Source organism: Canis lupus, chromosome 5 (genome assembly GCF_048164855.1).
Source record: "Canis lupus baileyi chromosome 5, mCanLup2.hap1, whole genome shotgun sequence".
Classification (NCBI taxonomy): Eukaryota; Metazoa; Chordata; class Mammalia; order Carnivora; family Canidae; genus Canis; species Canis lupus.
In genome coordinates, this window is record NC_132842.1 from 15464444 (window position 1) to 15486557 (window position 22114).

General features: G+C 37.1%; 1 long non-coding RNA gene across 3 annotated transcripts in view; it reads right to left on the reverse strand.

Moving 5' to 3' along the window:
• LOC140633257 (uncharacterized) overlaps positions 1–626 on the reverse strand; it is a 59796-nt gene extending 59170 nt beyond the window's left edge. For all 3 annotated transcript variants that reach the window (XR_012030898.1, XR_012030895.1, XR_012030897.1), the window contains exon 1: positions 490–626. This is a non-coding gene — a long non-coding RNA (uncharacterized lncRNA). The remainder of the gene's footprint in view (positions 1–489) is intronic.
• Positions 627–22114: the final 21488 nt, after the last annotated feature.

Sequence of the window (22114 nt, forward strand, 5' to 3'; positions counted from 1 at the left end):
ATTAGAAAATAGAAACTTGACCATAATTCAAAGTTTAAAAGCTTCTGGACTTTGGGGTAAAAAATACCTTTATGCTATCCAAAAAGTATGTATTTCATCTTTACTACTAAACCATCTTCATCCTTTCCCTGCATGGCATCATTCATCCTCATTGTTGGCATAACAGATGTAACTGACCTGCTTGCTTTGGAGGTGCTCAGAGGACAAGCTGTGAACACCGTATAAACCACATATTTAAGTGAGAATGGGAAGGAATGAACACATTCGCTAAGACCAGGGCTTGTGTCCTGTTTAGGATTTGCAAATTCCCCATAAGAAAGAAGCGATTTTAGTGCTAAAGGTTCTTTTACATTAACCTTTATTCTCTATACCTAAAACGTACTGCCACCGTAAAGCATTATTTGTTTTCAGTGTTAAAAAAAACATAGTACTTGCCAATAAATGGTGACTACAAGGGCACAAAATCGCCTTTCAATAAAAAATTCTTACCTTGTACGTTTTCTAAACATGTTGGAGTCTTGGTTATTTGTTTTGGAGGGCATCTTGAATGCAGCTGAAGCAAAGCCAAAAAACTACAAAGCACAGGCAAAAGATGGGGAAGCTAAGGAGAGGGAGATAAACTTAAAATGAGAGATGTGCCTGACCTCCCTCCCTGCTTCAGGGAAATTTTTTTATTATCTTTCATGACGTCTCTTCTCCAGCTTCTCAGACTAACTCACGGCTGACTTTTCCTGTTTGCCAATTACCTACTGATCATTTCAGCTCCCAAGTGTCCTAAAAGAAGAGGGGGGCCAGATCCCAACTGGGCTTCTCTGGTTATGTTAGCTAGAGTCCAGCAAACCGAATGTCAAAATGTCTTAAGGTCATGGCAGAAAATTGAAAACATGGCAGCTTCTCAGTGACGCTGCCTCTCTGGGACACCCCATCTCAAATTTCAGCATCCCCTCAACATCCTCTATTCCACAATCCCCTTTTTTGTGTTATTCTTCCTCCTTAGCACATCCCATTGTCTAATCTGCCAATGATATACTTATTAACCTTGTTTATTGTTTGGTCTCCTCCACTGGGATAGAAGCTTCATAAGAGCAGGGATCTTTTTTTCTTTTCTTTTCCTTTCCTTTCCTTTCCTTTCCTTTCCTTTCCTTTCCTTTCCTTTCCTTTCCTTTCCTTTCCTTTCCTTTCCTTTCCTTTCCTTTCCTTTTTCTTTTCCTTTCTTTTCTTTTCTTTCCTTTTCTTTTAATTTCCCTTTCTTTTCTTCTTTTTTTGGTCTGTTTTATTCACTTTTGTATCCTCAGCCCTTAGAACAGTCTATCAAGAAATATTTGTTACATGAATAAATAGTTGACCTGGTCATTTCTAACAGAATTGATCCCCTGAAAGAATGTTTTTGTTTAAAAGGATGAGCCACTTCTTTAGGCAGACTCAGAGTAGGACCACCCTGCAAAATCTTCCATCTCAAGCAGCACATTTTAAATTGAATTAAGCCTGGCCTTTTAGGAAAACTGGTTTCTAAATCTGAGGGAGGAAGACACAGAGCAGAAGAAGAACGGGTCATATTCTGATGTGTCCCAAACAAGCAGCACTCTGGCCAGAAGGACTGAAAGTGTTGTTAATAGTTTGCACTTTAAGATCCCTTAACCATTTTGGAGGGCTGACAGGAAATGAAGAAATAGAACTTGCCGATGTGGGAAACTGGATTAGACCATGACAAAGCTTCCCAATGTTATTTATGTACTTAAAATTGATTTCTCTTTATCAGTAGTAAAAACAAAAGCTATTACGCAAAAGAAATTCATGTTGACTATAGAAATACAGAAATGTATGAAGAAGCAAAAAAACACCCATAGTGAGTGTCATATTAAAGAAAGGCAATCTGTCAAAATGCTAATGTATTAATGTCCAGCCAAGTGTGTGTAGGATCTAATGAGCATTATATCAAATATGTTCTGTTTTGTTTCTCATTTGCCATCATAGAATGTATGGTGAAAATTTAGTTGATATCATTTTTTGATGAGGAAACTGGGTGGGAGTAAAACTTGTTAATGCCAGAATAAGTGTACATTTACTCAGACTTTCTATAAGCCTGAAATATGTTTATGGTATTTGACTTAATTTAATTTCTAGAAATTAGTTTTAAGAAAAAAATCATACAGGTATTTAGATACATATGTACATACGTATAAGGATGTTTTATGAGGCTTTATTCACAACAGTGAATTAAGAATCAGCTAAATTGGTCAACAAATTCTGGTGGTTCAAATAATGGAATACTATGCAGCCATTAAAAGTGATGCAATAGATCCCTACTTATACTGTAACTGATCCTTGCCACCTCCACATTCCTGATACCCCCCACCTGCTCTATTCTTTTTTTCCCCACAGCACTAATCCCTCAAACATACTCTATAATTTACTTATTCATTATGTACATTATTTCTGTGTTCACTTGCTAGAATGAACAGAGAAAACAGTGATAAATGTCATTCTTGTCTGATAGCTCAAATACCCAGAGAAGTTCTTGACAGATGGGCACTCCATGAATATTTCCTTTAGGATAATCCCCTAGAATTGGAATTTTTGGATAAAGAGGTTTTAAAACTTTTAGGATATCTTATAAAACTGGTAATTCACACTTTATTTTTTTTTGTTGTTTTAAAGATTGTATTTATTTATTTATTTATTTTTAATTTTTTTTAAATTTATTTATGATAGTCACACACACACACAGAGAGAGAGAGAGAGAGAGAGAGAGAGAGGCAGAGACACAGGCAGAGGGAGAAGCAGGCTCCATGCACTGGGAGCCCGACGTGGGATTTGATCCCAGGTCTCCAGGATCACGCCCTGGGCCAAAGGCAGGCGCCAAACTGCTGCGCCACCCAGGGATCCCCTGTATTTATTTATTTAGAGAAAAAGAGAGCACACAAGTAGGGGCAGGAGCAGAGGAAGAGGAGAGAAAGCATCTCAAGTGGACTCTGGTATGCACAGAGCCCAACATGAGGCTCTATCTCATGACCTTGAGATCATGACCTCAGCTGAAATCAAGAGTCAAACACTTAACTTACTGAACCACCCAGGCACCCCTACACTTTAAAAATGATGTGCTAAGCACTGAGAAACATGCTTAGGGATGATAGAATGGTGGTCATCAGTATTACTTCCTCTTTTAGGAGTTTCAGTAAAGTATGTGTTCATTCTTTTTTTTTAAAGATTTTTATTTATTCATTTAAGAGAGAGAGCACAAGTAGGGCAAGGCTGAAGGAGAGGGAGAAGCAGACTCCCTTCTGAGTAGGGAGATTCATGCAGGACTCAATCCCAGTACCTGGGATCATGACCTGAGCCGAAGGCAGGTGCTTAACTAACTAAGCCACCCAGATACCCATAATGTTTTTGTTCTATTGAAACATACAAAGAAAATCTTTTCTTTATACCATCTCTTCTTCAACTATAATAACTTAAGACTTAAAAAAAAAAAAACGAAAGGAAGAAAGCCTTTAGGATTTTCTTTTACAATAAATAGTTCTACATTATATCTTAAATCAATAGTTATTTGAGACTGACTTTTCTGTTGTCATTCTGTATCTACTGTTTTAAGACAACTTGACACAGAAACATTGGACTAGACCAAACAAATAAACTCTACTAGCAAGATAGGTCTACTAATATTACCTAGTCATCATATGCTACTAAATCTCTTATCATTAATGAAAAAGTGTGCTATTCTTATTCAGAATGAGACGGATTTGCACCTAACAGAGGGGTTCTCTCATGGGGCACGAGTGGTGAGTCAAGGATAAGCATCATTATGAGACAAATCTACAGGCCAGAGCTAGAAGACCAGGTCAAAAGGCCGGGGCTCAGTGATCACAGTTCTAGTAGAGCCAAGACTCTAAAAGGAAAAGTTCAAAGGCTACATAGGGAGAAGGCGGCCAGTAATTTGAAGAGTTCCAATCTAAAGAACATGCAAGACCCAAATCCCAATTCCACTCAAGGGCAGGCCTGAGCTGGGCAGAGGCAAAAATCCTATTCTGAGTCAGGCTTCCTATATCCCTAATGCTGGGGGCTCCCTGAATTTGAACATTTATGTACAGAGAGCCATCAGTGGTACATGCCCCATTGTTCAGATCTGAGGTTTGGAGGCTGCAATAGTTTTTTCCCAATACTAGGATTTTCTGGAGTTTTCTTGAAGTTATTTTTCAGGAGCTTCTCATGGGAGTCTATGACAAGAGAAAAATAATACAGCTAATATTTATTGAGCTTTTTGTATTGTGATAGAATGGATCTTGTACCAGGAGCTTTACAAACATAACCTCATTTAATATTTATGACAGAGTCCTATCAGATGGCCATTATGACTCCTCCCTATTTATAGATGAGGACAAATAAAACACAGACAGCTTAATTAACTTACTCAAAGTAACACAGCTAATAGAAGGTGGAGCTGGGACTTTGAAAGTAGCTCTAACTTAGCCTTTGTGTTACTTGGGGAATTCAAGCTGATGCAGAGAACCCTGAGCTAATGATCATGTTCTAGTCCTCATTCAAAAAGAAGAATAGGAACAATGGTCCACAATCTGCCATGATATAAGGAAGCAATTTAAGTCTTATATACTTGCCTTTAAATTTCTGTCTTTCTATTTTTTTTAAGAAGGTCCTGAAATTTCAATAAAATGAAGAAATATTTAAAGTAAATTGGCTCCCATCTTTGGGACTCTGTTTCGGTTTAGGGGGGCTTTTTTTTTTTTTTTTTACTTTGACAGAGAGCACACTCAGGGGAGTAGCAGGCAGAGGGAGAGAAAGAAGTAGCTCCTGGCTGAGCAAGGAGCCCAGGGAGCTCAATTCCAGGACCCTGAGATCATGACCCAAGCCAAAGGCAGGCCCTTAACTGACTAAGCCACCCAAGTGCCCCTGGGACTCTGCTATAGATGAAACTTTGGGCCTCTGTTGTAGATACATCTTGGGGTTCTGCTATAGATGAATCTTTGGGACTCTGTTATAGATGAAATGGTTTCACATAGTCAGTTCTTAAGTCAGTTACCTTTTATGTCCTAAAAGAAAAAGTTCTTTTTCAAATGTAATCAGGCTTCTCACATTCTGCTTAGCCAAAATGTAATGTTATTCTATGAGTTGCTAGTGAACTGAAAGGGTTCTAAAAAAAACCCCAAATGTGCGTAAATGTGCTGATAAGGTTTGAGATCAAGGAAGGCTCTCAGAATCATTCACTGTGTTGCCTGAGAGCAGGGATTTTGTTTTCCCCCCCAACAGAGCTCAGTCAAAGAAACATGACTACACCGATAAAGTCCACTCCTGTGCCCCATGCTGGCTCCTGAAGTCAATGAAACTGGCGCTCTCACTCTCTGGCGCTGGTGGGAAAGAGAAAACTCAACCTAGATTATCATAAAATTATTCTTGATGCCTGCTCACATGAGCTCCAGGGCCAACTGATGTGGCTAACAAAGAGCGTTTGTTAAACTGGGATCCGTGCCATCAGTCCGGTTTTAGAATAATTTTTAACAGCAGATTGAGTGTGTTGGCGGTCGTAGGGGGAGTAACACGGAGGAGGAAAAGTTAGAAGGGGCAGAGAATGAAGAAGTGCTATGCTACTTGCAGCTATACATCATCCTTGGAATTGTTTTAATATGCACTGCACAATTTGGAACTTACTTTTATCATATGCTTACTTATCTTGGATTTTCCACTGTGCATATTATATAACACTGAAGTCCTCTGATGATAGAATATTTCAAGGCTATGTTCATGAGGATGGTTCTGTTCTTGCTGAAAACAAAATAGCCCAACCTGAACCCAGGTGATTATTCCTTTTCATTGTCCAATATCTTTTTACTTACTCTGATAACAACAGATCTTCCCCCGTGTTGCTTAAAAGAACAAAAAAATGTGTGGCTGATCTCATTGGCTGGTTCTAAATTCTTTTAGAACATCTCGGTCAGGTATATTTATATACACAACCTAAAAGCTGCTTGAGGACCCCTCTGTTAGAAGAATATTTGAACGAAGCCCACAGTTTCATCATTGTGCTCTCTCCACCTCCTTATCCAAGTAAGCTCCTAGAAAGAAATCTACTCTAGCTGCCTCAGCTTTTCCATGCCCCCATATAGCTCTTCTGCTCACAGCCAATCAAGCTTGCACTCCACTTAAGCCTACAGCAGCAGTCTGGCAGAGAGCCCCAGAGACTAGTGTGACCATCTGCCCGTGTTTGCCCAAGAACTCGTGTTGTTCTGCTGTAATTATTAACAGCAGCTCTGTTCATTCTCAAGTGTGTCCTAGTTTGAAGATAAATAATTTGGTTGTTCTATCAATGATCTCCTAATTGCCAAATTGAAAAGAGTCTTTTCTGTTTTCGTATGACTTGGCCACTCCGTTTTTAGCAGTGTAAATCACTCCCACAATAATGAAACTCTTCTCCTTCAGCTTCCACAATACTATTCTCTCCTGCATCACTGTTCTCTCAAAGCTTACCTTGTGAGCTTTTCCTCTTTTCCACAACTCTTAAATGTTGGTGCGCCCTAAGGTTTCATTATAGAGCCTTTGTCATTTTATGTGATCACTTTAAGCATTCTTCTGTTCCCATGTTCTTAGTCACGGTCTGATGACCCTGTAACTTTGTCTCTTTTTCCAGCTAAGACTATTCACCTAGGCTTCAGTCCCATGTTTTTTTCCTTCCGAACATCCCACAGGTATCACAAGATTGATGCTCTTCACCATTCCCCTGAGTACAGTCCCTCCTCTTCACAAATTATGGAGAACAGTACACGTTCTGCATCCACATCTTAGCCATGGCCTCACCATGCCATCCCATGTAGCTTGAATAGCCATAGACCAGCCAAATCTCATATCTATGAGGATAAATGATTGTTGTTATAGACCATTCAGTTTGGGATGATATTTTAGTAGCAAGAGCTAACCAGTGTCTCCTGGGTGGCTCAGTCGGTTGAGTGTCCAACTCTTGGTTTTGGCTCAGGTCATGAGTTCAGGATCCTGAGATCCCCACTCAGCAGAGAGTCTGCTTGAAAGATTCTCACCCTCTGCCCCTCCCTCAACTTGTATATGTGGATGTGTGTACTTGTGCACACACTCTCTCTCTCAAATAAATAAATAAATATTTAAAAATGACAAAAAAAATCTAACCAATGTAGAAATTGATTCCGGGAAATGAGTGCTCCCAGAAGAACTCATTATATGTACTTTTGGCTTTAGGACTGGGTGGCAGGAGATGAAGAAATTGTTATAGGAAATAATGATGATCTATTTGTATACAGTGGTAAAGCATTTGGTAAAACTATTACCTATGGTAACTTAGAAAATAAAACAAGTACTTAATGAATTAAAAAACTTGGGCAAGTTTTTTAGAATGTTAAAAGCATGAGATTAGCTGCATTTGAATAAAGACTTAGAAGAAAGAAGGGTCAGCCTGAATTAAAAGAAACTAAGACTTATCAAAATGGGCCCCTAAACTCCTACAGGAATGGTAACAGTCTTGGAAAGCTGCTCAGCCACCAAAATGGGCACATTTCTAGTGTCTTTTTTGGAAATGGCCAAAAAAATCCTAGCATGGAAAACTAAAATCCAAGAAGAAAAAACGGACTAAGAAGGCACTCTCAGGGAACAGAACCCTGGTCTATCCAAGGCTCTTTCCCTACATAGTGCAGGAGGACCTGACATCTGCCAGTTGAAATTTCAAAACTGCTATAGGGGCCAGGGCTGTGTGTCTCCCCTTCCCCTTCTTTGTCTTTCCTAATGGGAGCATTTGTCTGGTCATCATGTCCCTGTTTTCACAACTGTATGTTGAGCACATATGGGCAAATAACTTGTCTATGAGCTCATAGATCTCAGAGTTACGAAGAGCCACATCTGAGCTTGATATCGATGACAAAGTCTTAGACTTTGAGCCCGATGCCATGATCTGATGAGATTTGAGGGGTACTGGGATGCTAGTGAGTGAATTTTACATAGAAGAGGGATATGAATAATTCTGACCAGATGGCAGATTATTACAAATTGAGTTATTGGCTTGAATTCTTCACCCCTCACATATCTATACCACGGTCATAGCTTAACAATGGGAAAATTGCACTTCCATGCCCAGTGACTTGGATGCATGTGCCTTGCTTTGGCCAATAAAAATGGGTAGAACAGACAATGTGCCCTTTCCAAACTTCGTCATAAGGAGCTTTGTGTGTTTCTTCTTGCCCTCTAGCACCTCTGCCACTGCCATCAGAAGGACCTGCCATCTAGCTTGCTAGTTTGAAGAGAATGAGAAACACACAAAGCCTACTATTTCATGTGGACCACAAGACACTCAGTGAAAAGCAGTGCTCCTCCAGCCACCACAATCCGAAGCAGAGCCACTTACCTAAGCCCACCCTAGATTAGCCAAACCACAACCAATCTTCAGATCCAAGAGAATAAATAATTGTTGTTTTCAGACATTGAGTCTTGGTGTGGTTTGTTCTATAGCATAGTCATGGCTAGAGCTAATTCATTCATACTGTCATCCATTCAGCACTCCTCCAACCCAATTCCCCATTTCCTTACTTTAAAAACCAAGTACAATTGATCCCACAGCCTCTCCTCTCCATATCCACTGTTCTTATCTTGGTTTCCATCTGTATCATCTCTCACCTGGCTGTTACAAAATTCTCCTTACTCTACTCCTTTAACATACCTTCTTCATTTCCATCAGAGCAATTTTTCTGCAATGCACAACTCATATCAGCCTGTGGCTTAAAACCTTTTGGGTTCTTTCCATTACATAGCAAGACTCAAACTTCTGAAAGTTTATGGGTCTAATTTAGTCCACAGATTCTTTCTATTTGCTGCAGGCTGTATTTTAAAATATTTTAAAATAGAAATAAGTATACATTCTCTAGTTTGTCAATGTTACCTCTACTCTCTATTACGTTAGACTTGGCCACTTCACCTATTTACATAATAGTCCTTGTCCCTACAGGTACTTACATAAGTGCATTAATATCCTAGAACAGCCATAACAAAGCACCACAAAGTAAGTGGCTTAAAATGATTGAAATCTATTCCCTCACAGCCCTGGAGCTAGACATCCAAAATCAAGGTGTCAGCAGGGCCTTCTCCCTGTGAGACTCTCAGTAGTCTTTCTTTACTTCTTCTTAGCTTCTGGTAGTGACTGTCAATCCTCAGCATTCCTAGCATGCAGCTGCACCATGCCAGATTTTGCCTCTGTCTTTATATGGCATTTTCTTTCTTTCTTTCTTTTTATCTTTCTTTCTTTCTTTCTTTCTTTCTTTCTTTCTTTCTTTCTTTCTTTCTTTCTTTCTTTTCTTTCTTTCTTTCTTTCTTTCTTTCTTTCTTTCTTTCTTTCTTTCTTCTTTCTAAAATATTTTTTTTAATCTATTCATGAGAGACACAGAAAGAGAGGCAGAGAGACACAAGCAGAAGGAGAAGCAGGCTCTCCTTGGGGAGCCTGATACAGGACTTGATCCTAGGACTCTGGGATCACAATCTGATCCAAAGACAGATGATCAACCACTGAGCCACCCAGGTGCCCCTGCATTTCCTCTTTCTATATGGACACTGATCATATTAAATTAAGGCACACCCTAATGACCTCATCTTGACTTCATTATGTCTACAAAGACTCTGCTTCTAAATAGGGTCATATTTCACGTATGAGGGGTTGGAACTTCAATAAATCTTTTTTGGAGACACAATTTAATAGAACTTGTTTATAGGGTGAAGTACAAAGTCCTAGGCATAGTATATGCAGACCTTTCTCATCTGGTCCCCTGCTACATCTTCCTCTTGAATTCTATAATAGAACCATTCTTCTTGTTGACCTTGAATGGATTGTCATTCTATACCTCAGTGCCTTGCCTGTATTGGTCTTTTTGCTTTGAAAACCTTTTCCTCCTCCCCAGGTCTACCTGAGAATTTTTTTTCCCACCTTTAAGATTTATTCAAATGTTAATACATCAGGCAAACAATTAGATTTCCCTTGTTCCTTTGGAAAATTAGTTGCTAATTCTGCTTTTAATCTTACTTTAGAAGAGATCTCAATGTGCTAACATTCTAGAGGGTCCTCAGAATCCTCTCTCATTGTTACTTGTCTTTGCATTCTTCCCAGGATGCAGAGTTGAACGAAGGTGACTTTCACCAGATTTGTTTTGGAAAAAATCTGTCACTTACATGTCAAGAGTCTATTTTGACTTATGCATTTGGTCAGCTAGTCACACAATACAGAGTTCTCAGTCCCCTACTATATACTGCGGGTACTTTTTTTATTAAAAAATATATTTTCTACTTTCCGGGAGAGTAATCTAATTAAAGAAATAAAACTCAGTGTAAACCAACCAAAGCACACTTTTTATAAACAGAGATGTCCTTAACCCTAATCTCCCCAGGATCTGCCAATGAATCAAGGAACCATTTCCACTAAAATATTTTTTTCTTTCTATTAAATTGAAGTATAATTAACATAGTTCTTTTTATTAGTTTCAAGTATACAATGTAGTGATTCAACAATTCTGTACATACTCAGTGGTCACCATAAGTGTACCCTTAATCCCCTTTATCTATTTTACTCACCTCCCCTCCAGCAACTATCAGTTTATTCTCTGTATTTAAAAGTCTGGTTTTTTGTTTGTCTCTTTTTTCTTTCTTGTTTGTTTGCCTGTTTTGTTTCTTAAATTCCAATTTAAGTGAAATCATATGGTACTTGTCTTTCTCTGACTGATTTACTTCACTTAGTATTATACCCTCTAGTTCCATCTACATTGTTGCAAATGGCAAGGTTTCATTCTTTTTATGGCTGAGTAATACTCCATTATATACACCACATCTTTATCCATTCATCTATCAGTGGATACCTGGGCTGTTTCCATATCTTAGATATTGTAAGTAATGCTGCAATAAACATAAGGTGCATTAACTTTTGAAATTACTGTTTTCATTTTCTTCAGGTAAATCCATTGCAATATTTAAGAAAGACAAAACACTAGTCAAAAGTGTCTGTTTATTCCCCATGATGTAATTGTCAGGATTTCAGAAGTATATGTGACTTCTCTCAGGTCCCTATGCAGATTCATTTCTGTCAAAATGTTTAATAAGTTCCAATTTGTATCAAATGTCTGAATCATTGCTAAAATATTGTGGCCGGAAAATTTTCAGAATCATTCTTTCAGTAAGTATGTAAATATAGCCCACCTTCTCAGACTGGGAAAAGGTAAAAGAGACTTTAATGAGTGACCTCTTTACAAAAATGAGGCAGAATTAAGAGAAATCAACAAGAAGAAATCCAGAAGCACATCCCTGGACCAAAAGAGACAAATGCAGAAGCAATTCCTCAAGCTTCATCTATAGAGAAGGCCACTGACAGGATCTGTGGCCTTCAGCACTTGAACAGAAAAGTCCAACCTCTGCCTGCCCTCTCCACCCATAGCCAGAAATAGAGACCTTGACCTTTCCTTCCTCCTACCTTCTAATCTCCTGCTGGTGCCTCCCTAGTGTTGAACCTAACCAAAAGCCAGAGGGAATTGGAGCCTGGGGATGGAGCCTTCAAAGGTCAGCCTGGGGGGGTGCAGGAAGATTTGGGTGGTAAAGGTGGGAATAGGTCTGAAGTGCATGGAGAGGAATTCAGTATGTGTACCTTAATCCTAATGGATTGCTTCTCACTAGACTGCCAGGCTGCACTGCACTGTCCCTTCTCAGAAGAGGAAATGAACGAGGTTAAAGATTTATAGATTGTGAGAGCTAAGAAGGTGCTTCGGGGTCATCTAAACCAGTCTTCTCACTTTACAGATTGATGAAATGGAGTTCCTTGGGGATTAAATGACATGCTTAAAATCACCTTCGAGTTAATCACTGAACTGGGACTAAGACCCAAGTTCTGGTTTCTCTGTCCGATGCTGGTGTTGACCTATCCATGCAGCTCAAGTGCTCTCTGGCCCCTGAGTTTCTAGTAATAGGTTTCATCTGGAAGCCATGAATAAGCACACCCAGCAAAATGCAAAGTTTGGGGGAATTTTAAAAGAGATTCTCAAAGGACCTCGAAAGACTTGAACTACAAAAAGTAGTTTTTAAGTTTTAAAGACACGCATTTCCCCATCACTGGACAAACTAGTTGGACAGAAAAATACCCAATCTTTTATCTTTTCATCAATGAAATATAAAGCTAATAACTCCAGGGAGAAGAAAATAATCTTAAAATGTATTCCCACAATTTGTCTTTGAAGGAGGTGAATATTTGCATTTCTATTCTTCACCCCCAGAATATGTAATAATAACCATCTTGTATGTACTAAGAAACTTATGTACATGATAATAAAGAAGTAAACCCTTCTAGAAGATTCTACAAGATCCAGAAGACTGTAGCTTCTACAATTTCAAGGCCGTACATTCTTTCCTTTTTTAATTGAAAACCTTCCCTTTATGAGGATTCATGCTAGGTGCTAGGGGCACAGAAACAAAAGAAAACACATTTTTCATTCTCAAGGATCTTGTAGAGCAGCAAAGGAGGAAACTATACCCACAACTACTGAATTGACTGTCTGAGACTCTGTTACAGTTGCTATGATACTGCAGCACAGGGTAAGGTGTGATTTTTATCGTCAGATGACACAGATTCCCTAAAGCAGTGTTTTTTTAATAGGAGTATTCAGAGATGTACTCACTTATACAGGCAACCAAATCTTGCATTCCGTGTTAGGGGAGCTCATGAATCTCAAGTTACAAATAAATCCTTGCTTTGAGAACCTAGGAAAGGCGAAAGCTGTGAGTTCTTTGTTGGTTTGTTTTGTTTTGTTTTCCTCCCTTCCCCCTAATTAGGTGAAAGATAATGGGTAGAGCCATGTATTGACTAACTACATAATTAAAATAAAAATCTGAGAATCATTGTACATAATCTCTTGCTTTCTATTTTCAGATTACACTGATAGGAAAATGATTCAGAGTATTGTATGTGGGCATCTGACTTTCTGAAACACCCTGTTTTCCTTGATCTGGACAGATCCTCACTGGCCAATATTCACATACAGTCCAAACCAATCCCAAGTCTGGATAAGGCATTAGCTTAGAAGATTATTCTCCTTCATGCACACCTAGGAAAGGAAATAAAATGCATTCATTTATTCAGTGAATATTAATTTAGGACTTTCTGTGCACAAAGCTTTGTGCTAAGTGGTAGGGGTATAGTAAAACATGCGACACAACTCCTGTACTAAAGGGAAACAGACTAGTCTAGAAAGTTCAGAAAGGGAAACAGAACAATAAACCACATTACTAAAGTTGAATGGATAGATATAATGGAAAAACTTCATAAGGAAAGATACATAAAACAAGAAATCCATCTCAGTTGAAATTAAGACCTATTTTCCCTAAGTGTAAGAAATTTCATAATTAAATCTTGAAATGTTAATCTGAAGTTAAGCTACTCTCAGGGCCTACAGAGTCCCACAGTGGTTAAGAAAGAGTGGGCTCAGGGATCCCTGGGTGGCTCAGAGGTTTAGCGCCTGCCTTTGGCCCAGGGCATGATCCTGGAGTCCCCAGATCAAGTCCTATGCTGGGCTGCCTACATGGAGCCTGCTTCTCCCTCTGCCTGTGTCTCTGCCTCTCTCTCTCTCTCTCTTTCATGAATAAATAAATAAAATCTTAAAAAAAAAAAAAAAAAAAAGAGAGTGGGCTCTGGAATAGGACTTCCTGGGCCCAGATCCCAGCTTAACTTTGCAGAAATTATTTAACCAAAATTAATTAATTAATATAAAATAAATAAATGAATAAATAAGTTACTTAACCATTCTACTCCTCAATTTCCTCATCTAGAAAATAAGGATAATAATGAAAGTGCCTGAAATACCATTGATCTTACTTATACGTGGAATCTAAAACAAACAAATTACAACCACAGAAAAACAAGCTCACAGATACAGAAAACAGACTGATGATTGCCAGAGGCAGGAGTAGGAGATGAGCAAAATGAGAGAAGGGAATCCAAAGATACAAACTTCCAGTTATGAAATAAATCTTAGGGATGTAATGTACAGCATAGTAACCATAGTTAATAATATGGTGTTGCATATTTGAAAGTTTCTAAGAGAGTAAGTCTTCAAAGTTGTCATTGCAAGAAAAAGAATTTTTAATTGTGTGTGGTGATAGATGTTAACTAGACTTATCATGATCACTTCATAATGTATACTAACATGAAATCATTATGTTGTACACCCAAAACTAATATAATGTTATATGTCAGTTATACCTGAATGAAAAAAATAATGAATGTGTTTGGCATATCCAAATAAAAGGAGAAAGTTTAATCACATATCAAGTAACGGTTGGTTTGGTTTGTACAGACAAAATATCCAGATAGTTGGCAGACATATTAGATCCCATCCAAAAGCTGACATTTATATACATGGCCTTAATTCGATTGTACAATCAAGGACCACTTTAAAAATCTGATAGGCTAAAGATTCTTTTTCCAAAAATGTCCCAATTTCTGGAGATTTTTGACCCCTAAAGCTAGAGAGGGAACACCTATTTAAAATGGCTTTTCTTAGCATAAGATACCTAGGAATAAGCCTAACCAAAGAGATAAAGGATCTATACCCTAAAAACTATAGAACACTTCTGAAAGAAATTGAGGAAGACACAGAGAAATGGAAAAATATTCCATGCTCATGGATTGGCAGAATTAATATTGTGAAAATGTCAACGTTACCCAGGGCAATTTACACGTTTAATGCAATCCCTATCAAAATACCATGGACTTTCTTCAGAGAGTTAGAACAAATTATTTTAAGATTTGTGTGGAATCAGAAAAGAGCGCGAATAGCCAGGGGAATTTTAAAAAAGAAAACTATAGCTGGGGGCATCACAATGCCAGATTTCAGGTTGTACTACAAAGCTGTGGTCATCAAGACAGTGTGGTACTGGCACAAAAACAGACACATAGATCAATGGAACAGAATAGAGAATCCAGAAGTGGACCCTCAACTTTATGGTCACCTAATATTTGATAAAGGAGGAAAGACTATCCATTGGAAGAAAGACAGTCTCTTCAATAAATGGTGCTGGGAAAATTGGACATCCACATGCAGAAGAATGAAACTAGACCACTCTCTTGCACCAGACACAAAGATAAACTCAAAATGGATGAAAGATCTAAATGTGAGACAAGATTCCATCAAAATCCTAGAGAAGAACACAGGCTACACCCTTTTTGAACTCAGCCACAGTAACTTCTTGCAAGATACATCCCCGAAGGCAAAAGAAACAAAAGCAAAAATGAACTATTGGGACTCCATCAAGATAAGAAGCTTTTGCACAGCAAAGGATACAGTCAACAAAACTAAAAGACAACCTACAGAATGGGAGAAGATATTGGCAAATGACGTATCAGATAAAACGTAGTTTCCAAGATCTATAAAGAACTTATTAAACTCAACACCAAAGAAACAAACAATCCAATTATGAAATGGGCAAAAGACATGAAGAGAAATCTCACAGAGGAAGACCTAGACATGGCCAACATGCACATGAGAAAATGCTCTGCATCACTTGCCATCAGGGAAATACAAATCAAAACCACAATGAGATACCACCTCACACCAGGGAGAATGGGGAAAATTAACAAGGCAGGAAACCACAAATGTTGGAGAGGATGCGGAGAAAAGGGAACCCTCTAGCACTGTTGGTGGGAATGTGAACTGGTGCAGCCACTCTGGAAAACTGTGTGGAGGTTCCTCAAAGAGTTAAAATAGACCTGCCCTATGACCCAGCAATTGCACTGTTGGGGATTTACCCCAAAGATACAGATGCAATGAAACGCCGGGACACCTGCACCCCGATGTTTCTAGCAGCAATGTCCACAATAGCCAAACTGTGGAAGGAGCCTCGGTGTCCATCGAAAGATGAATGGATAAAGAAGATGTGGTTTATGTATCCAATGGAATATTACTCAGCCATTAGAAATGACAAATACCCACCATTTGCTTCGACGTGGATGGAACTGGAGGGTATTATGCTGAGTGAAGGACAAACATTATATGTTCTCATTCATTTGGGGAGTATAAATAACAGTGAAAGAGAACAGAAGGGAAGGGAAAGGAAATGGGTGGGAAATGTCAGAAAGGGAGACAGAACATAAAGACTCCTAACTCTGGGAAACGAACTAGGGGTGGTGGAAGGAGAGGAGGGTGGGGGGTGGGGGTGAGTGGGTGACTGGCACTGAGGGGAGCACTTGACGGAATGAGCACTGGGTGTTGTTCTGTATGTTGGCAAATTGAACACCAATAAAAAATAAATTTATTATTAAAAAAAGAAAGAAAGAAAGAAAAAATATTAAAGGAAAAAAAGGAAAAAAATAAATAAAATGGCTTTTCTTTATTACTGACACTAAAATTGTCTTTTGGGACAGTATTTGGTTTTGTTGTCTCGGGAACTGTAAACTATACCCATACTTACTACTTATTCTAAGTGATGTAATTCTCTACCTAACACTCAATGAATTACAAGAAACATATGACTTAAAAATGAAAAGGAATGGTTGTATGGCACCTTGGTAAAGACGGAAACGTACTTGAAATGTTATCCGCACGGAAACTTCTGAAAAATTAGACCACAGAAGAAAGTACTGAATACTTTATCCACAAGTATGTCTCAATTTTCAAAGATATTCAGGCACAATTTTTCAAATATTGTTTCTCTTAAAGAGAATTCATTCACAAAGTGTTTGATTTTTCAATGGTCTACTCAAATTACACACAGTTGAGTATTTAAAGTTTGATCATTTCAAGATGGCGGTAAGTTTTTATATCAGTTTGGCAGTCACCAGAGACTTAATCGAAGTCACCAGAGAAATCTATGAAGTCATTTCTTAGTACATAAAAAGTACCAGCAAAGTCCATATGACATTCCTGGATAACTCCCTAATTTACCATATTGAAACGCTTCACAGTTTGATAAGATACAGATGATGTTGACTCCTGAACAAATATACTAATGATAACTTTGATAAAAGAAGTTTAAAAAAACACTTCTATAATTTATATCTTGAATAAATGAATCCAAGCATTATACACATCATATGTTTTAATATATATTATCTTCTTCTTTTGAGGTCCAACTGAAAAGTATTGGAACTCATAGATCAGAGAATAATTCATTTAGAGGAGTTTATACAACTTTTATAGATACACTTCTACAAACTTTAGATCTCACTCAGGAATAGTCACACATCAAATAATGTCATTTGGCACATTAATTTTTTCTAATTCACTTGGTATAAATGTTACAGGTAGAATGCACATTTTAAGAGAGTGGCCCTTTTATGACAAATACACATGAAATCTACTTAAAAGTAGATAAAACAAAAACACCTTTTTGAAAATATTTATTGATTACTAGTGTGTTTCAGGACAGAAGGTGAACAAATCATACTTAAGAGTACCCTTCCTTTTCCCAGCTCTTCTTTAGTATTGTGAAGTCTTATTATTTGGGTTGGTTCCTCCAGCTCAGGGAGAGGGAGATGGGAGTTACTATTCAATGGTTGGGCCTCATCTAGAATTTGCCTGCAAATGGCTAGTGCTACTGAGCTGTTTACAAATGTAGATTCAGGGTCTCAACATTTTATCTTGCTGATTTTAGCAACTTTCAAAAATTGTTTTGAATGGGTTTATTCTTTAACAAAAGAAGCTACTCCTTTTCTGAAACAAATACCTGAATGTATCCTTTGCTGCAAGAGTTGTACATACAAGTTACAGTCCCACTGAACGAAGCAACCTGGTGATCTTCTCCAAGGTTTTGGGAAGCATGGAGTAGAGGCCTTGGGAGACTTTCAGAAACTGAAATGTTTGGGGATTGGTTGATCTTTGGCCACAAAGGCTTTGATGATGGACAAAGGCAGTTCCAATTAGCTAACTTGGCAAAGTAAAAGTACTGAAGTGAAGCTGTCACTGATTGATTGGAAAGAGTTTCAGATCAATTTCATAGGTCACTAATTCATAGCTTTGGACTATGACCCAAGAACACACAGTCTTTCTTTCTTGAATTTGGAGGATAGGAGCTCTTTATTCTTACTATGTAGGTTTCATCTCAAATATTACATGGTATTTACATAATGGTCCTTTGTAATACCAAGATTTTTTAATACATATTTTCTATCAAAACAAACACAGCAAAAGTGAAAAGAGAAAAATGGAGCAAATGGTATGATGAATCCCTCTGTACCTATCACCTACTTTCAGTAGGTACCTACATTCTGTCCTACTTGGTTCATTTGAATCCCTTCCCCAACTTTTTATTGGAGTACTTTAAATTAAATCCCAAATACTATGCCATTCTCATAAGTATTTCTGTATATGCCTCCACAAGGACATTAAAAACATAATTAGGACACCATTGTCATACTCCACAAAATTGACAATAGTTTATGATTGACATAATCAGCCAATGGTCAAATTTCCTGGTTGCCTATAAATGTCTTTACAGTTGGTTGGTTTAAATCAGAATCCAAATAAGAATACACATTATACTTAATTCTTAGGTCTCTTAAGTCTCTTAAAATCTGTAAGAGTCTTACTTATTTGTTGAAGAAATTGGATCCAAATTGTCCAAAAGGAAATTTTCTCATTCTCATTATTGTTCCACATGTTATTCTAACTTCCATAATTTTGCAAACTCATGGTTAGCTCTAAATATGTGGCTATATTTGAGATCAGTGTTTGAGACAAGAATACTCTATGGATGGTTCTAGGTACTTTTTTTCTTTTCTTTTTTAATTGAAGTATAGTTACCATACAGTATTATATTAGTTTCAGGTGTACAATATTTTAATTCAATGATTCTATACATTAGTCAGTGCTTACCAAGGTAAGTGTACTCTTAATCCCATTTATCTATTTTATCCACCTTCCCTCTGATAAGCACAAGTTTGTTTTTTGTATTTAAGAGTCTGGTTTTCTGTCTCTTTATTTCTTTCTTTCTTAAACTCTACATTTGAGTAAAATCATATGGTATTCATCTTTTTCTGAATGACTTATTTCACTTAGTATTATGCCCTCTAGGTCCATCCATGTTGTTGCAAATGGCAAGATCTCATTCTTTTCTATGGCTAAATAATATCCCATTATATATATTATATATTATATATATTATATATATTATATATATTATCATATATCATATATATGATATAAAATTTTATAATATATCATATCTTCTATAACGATATAATAATATATCATATATTATATATTTATAATAATAATCATAATATATGTGACATATTATAATATATAATATAATATATGACATATCATATATATTATATATTATCATATGTGATGTATTATAACATATAATATATTATATATGATATAATATATGATATATATGATATAATATATAATAAAATATATTATATATGATACATATTATATATCATATATTATATATCATAATATATGTGATATATTACATATATCATATATATATTATACCTTCTTTACCCATTTATGTATCTATAGACATTCTGGTTGCTTCCATATCTTGAGTATAGTAAGTAATGCTGCAATAAACATAGAGGTGCATATTATTTTTTTGAATTAGTGTTTTCATTTTCTTTGGGTAAATACCCAGTAGTGGAATTACTGGATCATATGATAATTCTATGTGTAGCTTTTTGAGGAAGCTCTATACTATTTTCCACAGTGGCTGTACCAGTTTGCATTCCTACAAACAGTGCAAGAGGGTTCCTTTTTCTACATATCCTTGCCAACACCTGTTGTATCTTGTATTTCTGATTTTAGCCATTCTGACAGGTGTGAAGTGATATCTCATTGTGGTTTTGATTTGTATTTCCCTTATGATGAGTGAGTGATGTTGAGCAACTCTTCATTCATATGTCTATTGGCCATCAGTATGGGGTTTTTTTGGAAAAATGTCTATTCAGGTCCTCTGCCCATATTTTAAACAGATTTTTTTGCTGTTGAGTTGTTTAAAGTCTTTATATATTTTTTATGCCAACATCTTATTGCTTGCATATATCTTCTCCCATTCAGTACATTGCCTTTTTGTTCTGTTGAAGTTTCCTTCACTGTGCAAGAGCATTTTATTTTGATGTTTTCCAAATAGTTTAATTTTGCTTTTATTTCTCCTACCTGAGAAGACATAGCTAGAAAAATATTTCTATGGCAATGCCAAAGAAATGACTGCCTATGTTTTCTTCTAGGAGTTTTAAGTCTTTCACCCACTTGAGTTGATTTTTGGGTATGGTGTAAGGAAGTGGTCCAAGTTCATTCTTTTGCATGCAGCTGCCTAGTTTTTTCAACACCATTTGTTGAAGAGACTCTTCCTCACTCCATTTTCTTGCCTCGTTTGTCATAGGTTAATTGACCATATAAGTGTGGGTTTATTACTGGACTTCCTATTCTGTTCTAATGATCTATGTGTCTATTTTTGTGCCAGGACTATACTGTTTTGAGCACTACAGCTTTGTAGCATATTTTGAAATCTGGGATTGTGATACCTCCAGCTTTGTTCTCCTTTCTCAAGATAGCTTTGGTTATTCAGGGTCTTTTGTGATTCTATCTAAAATTTAACATTATTTGTTCTATTTCTGTGAAAAACTGTTGTTGGTATTTTGGTATGGATTGCATTAAACCTGTAGATTGCTTTGGGTAGTATGGACATTTTATCAATATTGCTTCTTCCAGTCCATGAGCATGGAATATTTTCTTATTTATTTGTGTCACTTTCAATTTCTTTTATCAGTGTTTTATAGGTTTAGGTTTACAGGCTTTTTACCTGGGTTCTGGGTAATTCTTAATACATTCCATCAAAATGCACATTATATTTATCTCTTCTAATTGTAATAGTGCTAAATGGGTTGAGGTGCCAGCCACTCCATCTATTATAAAATTTGTTCATTTTTATTTCATCTAATGGTTTTAGCTGCCATTGCTGATTGTTGATTTGATCCATTCTTTCATTATGGTTACAATTTTTAAAATTCTATCTGTGATTTAATAGTGATTTTTTTTCCTAATTCTGTAAGTCCTTTTGTATTTACTGATGGTAATTCTTCTCTAAAGAAAATTTTCCTGTCAAATATTTGGTTACTTTGAAAGATGATCCTTACAAGAAAGGCAAGGTAAATATTTAATGTTTGTTTCTTATATGAATTTTCAAGATGATTTGGTGTCCTAACAACCTCCAAAGGTGACCAATGAGTTATCTTCTTAGATCATTATGACACATGGACTTTAGGATATTTCATTGTTTCAGTCCTTTGTAGTTATCCTTTTGATGCTCAGATTAGTTTTGGCCAGTAAGAGACCCTTTAAATTGGCTCATATGTCCTTTTTCCTATTTGTCCTGACGAGATCCCAGTAGATTTTGACAAATAGCTTAAGATGCACCAAGTTGTACATTTCCTGCCCAGACCCACAATCAACCATTTATCCAGGGAAGAAATGGTTTTTAGAGTTCACAGTCTGAGTTCAAGGGATGCTCATTGTTACAGAGTTGTTCTTTCTTTTGCAATCCTTTTTATTCAGTTGAAAATCTTGGCTTCTTTTTTTTTTATTTTTTATTTATTTATGATAGTCACACAGAGAGAGAGAGAGAGGGGCAGAGACACAGGCAGAGGGAGAAGCAGGCTCCGTGCACCGGGAGCCCGACGTGGGACTCGATCCCGGGTCTCCAGGATCGCGCCCTGGGCCAAAGGCAGACGCTAAACCGCTGCGCCACCCAGGGATCCCAAAATCTTGGTTTCTAATAACACTAACAGAGTAACTCATCTGCTTTATCCTATAATTTATATATTATCAGCAGTAATGCAAAAATAAGACTACTAAATGTACTGTAAAATTTCTTTGTGTTTTTTTTAAAGATATTGTTTATTTATCCATAAGAGACACAAAAAGAAATGCAGAGACATAGGCAGAGGGAGAAGCAGGCTCCCTCCAGCGAGCTTGATGCAGGACTCAATCCCAGGACCCTGGGATCATGACCTGAGCCAAAGGCAAACACTCAACCACTGAGTCACCAAGGATCCCCTTTGTGGTTGTTTTTATTCTTTGGATATATCTAACTAAGAATATATGATCAAATATTATATTTTAAAATC